Here is a 5,000-nt window from a genome sequence, read left to right as displayed (position 1 = left end):
TCTCTTTGTAGTTAATTCTAACTGACAGTGATGATGAGGAGAATGAAGACAATGATTCATGATAGTGCTGTGATAGATCATTGAGGTTTAAGTAAAAATAGTAAGTTAATGATAATAGTTATAATAATAGTGTTGATAATAACAGCTGTATTGAAGATGGAAATAATCATAATAATAATGATAATAATAGTAACAGTGGTTTGTAGTACACAAGTGTTTTTCCTTTTTTCTTTTTGTTGATGAAACCCCCACCTCCCTTCACCTTCCTGTGGAATGTCCATAAAGTTAGGGTTCTCAACCAGTGACCACTTGGCTGTAACCATTTTTTTTTTTTTTAATTTTGTCATTTTGTCAGTTCTCCACAGTTTTCTCTTCCTTGCTCAATTCTACCATATTTCACTCTTAGCCTTTGGTTTCTTCATTGATAAACCCCTAACCCTCCCTAAGTATCACCTCCTCCTTCTACCTGTTCATTCTTTCCTCCTAGCTCAGTGTTACTTCTCTTAGCATTGCACCCCCCCCTCTCATTTTTTTTTTCTATGGTGTCACCCTGTTATCTTTCTGAACTAGACTGTAACCATTGAATCTCTTGCTTCAGTTCAGCCCACCATCATGGGCCTGTTTGATCCACAACAGGTTTGTGACAACAACAACAAAAAAATGTCCACTTATCTATTCCTCCAGCATTCAACTGACCCACCACCATTCCATGTCATAATTAAAAAATGAACAAAGATAAAACTGCTTTATGATTAAAAGAAGGTGACTGGCAGCAGAACTGTTGTTGCCCTTTTCACTTATCTTCTACCTTTCCTTGTCATCTACTTAAACCCTCCCCCATCCATATTGCTCTGTCCTCTGTCTTTTCACTCCCTTCCTCAGTTTTGCTTACCCTTTCATTACTTTCTTCACACTGCTGTCATCTCCAACCCCTCTACCTATGCTGCACTTCTCAATCCTTCCTCTGTATCTTTTCTTTGCCCCTTCTAATCACCACCATCTCTGTCAGCCATGTATCTCTTTAGATGCTGATATTCTTTTTTTCTTTTACAAAACATAACTTCCATTCCAACCAGTTTATCATTCACTCTATCAATCTGGACTATCTTGGTTAATCAATTGTAATTATTTCTAATTACTGCACCTTATTAGAGTGGTAGCAGCTGGCAGATGTTAATAGTGGAGGGGTAGGTCTATGAGCTGTAGGTCACTGGTTCATTAATGACGTCAGCACTATATTGTGTCTACATCCAAGACACTGAACTCTTAATGGTCCAGTTTAACTTACTATATGGATTTTCAGCTGGAACACTGTAAAACTGACGAGTGCTTCTTTACATGCAATGCTGAATTCAAATCTTGCAATGGCTTTTCCCATGGAGAGGCAACAGCCCCTGACAAACTGATATATGGCATAAAGACAAAACCCTTCAGTGGTGACCCATAACACCCTTTACATTATGGGATTCCATTGTTACTATTTTTTCATTTCTATTTCTGCCAACCTGTTGATCAGGACAGAGTTAGAATATCCATGACAATCCATTCCCCTCTCTCCCTGTCTCTCTCTTCCCCTTCATTTTCTTTTTTTTTTATCAATGTATCATGTTTTAGAATGATTGTTGTTGTTAATGTTGTTGTAACAGTTTGTTGTTTTATATTCCAGCAATACTACAACTTCTAGTTTGGTTGCTGAGCAGATCTGGATTAGAATAAAAATAGCTAATCAAAGTATTAGTAACAGTTCATAGCATACATACATACATACATACATACACACACACACACATGCACATATATCCTTGCAATTTGCAAGCCAATCATCACTGGTGCTAGTGCCATTGTAAAAAAGCACCCAGTACAATCTGTAAAGTGGTTGACATTAGGAGGGGCATCTAGCCATAGAAACTATGACATAGTCCTCCAACTTGTCGAACACTGTCAAACAGTCCACTCCATGCTAGCATGGAAGCCAGACATTAAATGATGATGAGGAGGATGGGGATGATATAGCTCTGAAATTATAGTTTAGAGTATTAAATTTTGGGTGGAACTTTATCATTCTCTCAGTATTCTACGTATTGTCATACAGTGGTCAGACATATTAAGGGAAGTGGATTTTTACTCACTTTAAGGTAGTAACAGACTCTGTAGATGCTTTGTTAATTCATGCAATCCTCAAGGAAGAATTTTTTGAGAATAATTTGACTGTAACTATATTGAGCAGGTGAAACAAATGCAGAGAAACTCGTAAAGTATTCATATGGTCTCTATTGTAACCCTTTAGCGTTCAGATTACTCTGTCAAGTGCAATCTTTATTTATTCACATCATTTTGAATTTATCAGCCATTATCTGATAACTTAAAGATTTTGATGATGTGATTGCTTATTTTTAGAATGGTTAGGTGTGACAGGCTTGATCTGGCCGATTTTAGCATAAACCAGTTAGAATATTTTGGTTGGATGTGGCCATTTTAAATGCTAAAGGACTAGGTTTTAGAAGAATTGCGGAAGGAGATTCAGCTGTTGCATTTAACATATCAGTCAGACAATAAAAAAGAAGACCTCTTGTTGATTCAAATGGCACTCGTAAATGATTTATTGGCTCCAGTATTGAGTTGTTATAGTTCTGAGTAAAGAGCAGTTCAGTTACTTCCTTTAGCTTTATGGAAGCTTCTTGATTGGTTTGTGTGTGTGTGGTACAGCCTTGTTCAGCTGTGTTTAGGTTGTGACCAATGGTTTGGTGAGGTATTGGATGATGGCGAGTCAGAAGTTGTATCCTGTCACCACTGCTACTTTTGTTGCTGTTACCATGTAAGAAAGGAAAGCCTAATATCAGCCTGCATTAGTCAGATATGTACAGTTGTGGTAATGCTTGTGTATTCAGGTTGTATGTGCATATGTTTATACATGTATGTGTGTATGTGTATAGGATGTGTATATGAGTGTATATATTTATATGTATGCTTATATATGTATATATATGCAGATCTGTATGAATGTGTGTCTCTTTCCTATCAAGGTGTAAAACTCCACTAATTTATGACAATAGTTAGGGGTTTGTCCTAATTTTAAATGTTTATGGCATAAAAATATACTTAAATAGATTACAAAACTGAAAGGCAGTGATGAACGTTTAATTCTCAATGTATTCTGACTCCACTATGGTAGGGCATGTTTGATATATGAACTTTCTTTAACTTCATAATGAACATTCCAAATTTTGAACTGGCTTTCATCTGAGAACTTTACAAAAAAAAAAAAAAAAAAAAAAAAAAAGTCCCCTCCTCTCCAAACTGACCATTATGACTGCACACAAATTTGAGCAACAAGCTAAATGGATGAATTATACAGCTTTGGCATGAACAGCTGGTTTGTTTTAGGTTGTCAGTCAAGAATCTCCTTTGATGAGAATGGAACTGTAACCCAATGAGCTGGTGTATTTTGGATCATTGGTCAAGTTCTGCTGTTGTACTGTTGTAGATTTCAAATGCTTCTTAGGATTTTAAACTTTTCTTTTAACTTTGGATTTTTTTTATTACAGTAAGGGGTTGTTTGTCTTTGCACAGTAAGTGGCTGAGAAATCGGGGGGTAGATGGCAATCTGTCTTTGTTGAACAAGAAAGAAATGAATTATATAGAATATATTATTGTTGTACAGAGCAGGCCAAGCCAATAGCTAAAACCTAACCACAATATGGACAAAGAGACATAAGATTCCATATATATATATATATATATATTGATCTGCTTTAAATTATTACATGGCTGGGTCCAACCTATATTTAAAGCCTGAAGGTTTGTTAAAGAAAATTTGGCTATTACTTTGAGATGAGAATGCTACATGGAAACTTTTACTGCCTTGTGTGACCCCTATTTTAAATATTAAGTAGTTTATTGAGGGTAAGTTTGGCTATAACTTTGAGTGAATCAATCAAGTGACTGCATAAATATTGAGCCAACTGTTAACAGTTGGCTTATGTAGTCTCTAGTTTGAAGACATACCAGGGAGTTTGTTGAATGTATCTGACCTTGAGAGAGTTAAGGGTTAGTCCCTGATTAGCCAGACCCCCAAAAGTTATTGCTGTTGCTATTGTTTCTATACCAGATCTACATTATCTCCTTAAACACCTATAAACACAAACACATTTTTTAAAAAAATGCAAAATAACTTTTTTTTTTTTCTCTTATTACCTCTTGAACAGTTCAGTTTTGTGGGGTTGAATGGAGTGGAATAATGGCTCAGTGATTTAAGGATGTCTATTGGTATTGACTAGCATATATGGTGTGGTGTGAATAGGTATCATTTCACTCACAGCTTTGTGCTAGAAACGGTTCACTCCGAACACCACCTGTATCTTTGCTGTGTTATACCACTATATAATCTATTTGCAGGTGGAAAAAAGGGTAAAACCAGGGGCTTTTTTTTTTTTTTTTTTTTTTTTTCAATCTGTGCATAGGAATTGTATATTATACTCTTGTTATGCAGGTTTCAAATCCACCCTTCGCTAACAGTTTATATATATGTATGTATGTAAGTGTGTGTGTGTATATATATATATATATATATATATATATATATATATATGTGTGTGTGTGTGTATACATGTGTGAATGTGTTTAGTTTTAAATTCTTACATTTTTCAGATATGAAATTTTTTCCTTTCGATGCTCCTGACAAATCCTCAATCCCTTGCTCTCACATAATTTAGATTTGATTCACCTACCCACAAACATTTTGCCCACTTTTATTCATTTACACACATACACAAACACTGCCCATGGCCTATGGTCACACATTGCTCAGATATAACCCATCCCCACTCCCAAACCAAATTTTAAAAAAATAAAATTAAATTCAGACTCTTTTGTTTATTCTGTTATTTTTGGATATCTGTTTTGTACAGTGTTGTGTAATCCCCTTGCCCCCCTCTCACACTATCTTACTCCCTTACACACACACACACACACACACACACACACACACACACACACACACA

At 35.6% G+C, this 5,000-nt stretch overlaps 1 protein-coding gene across 1 annotated transcript in view; it reads left to right on the top strand.

Annotated features, from left to right (window-relative positions):
- The window catches only part of LOC106879589 (E3 ubiquitin-protein ligase CHIP), an 82,381-nt gene extending 77,387 nt beyond the window's left edge, over positions 1 to 4,994 (top strand). Inside the window, exon 7 of the mRNA XM_052967921.1 lies at positions 1 to 4,994. This exon is cut by the window's left edge and continues 5,978 nt beyond it. The gene's annotated coding sequence lies outside the window, so the exon portion shown is untranslated.
- The last annotated feature ends 6 nt before the right edge of the window (positions 4,995 to 5,000 follow it).

The sequence above is a fragment of the Octopus bimaculoides genome, chromosome 5, assembly GCF_001194135.2.
Source record: "Octopus bimaculoides isolate UCB-OBI-ISO-001 chromosome 5, ASM119413v2, whole genome shotgun sequence".
In the NCBI taxonomy this organism is placed as follows: domain Eukaryota; kingdom Metazoa; phylum Mollusca; class Cephalopoda; order Octopoda; family Octopodidae; genus Octopus; species Octopus bimaculoides.
Note: the sequence above shows the minus strand (reverse complement) of the source record. Positions and strands in the feature narration are given on the sequence as shown.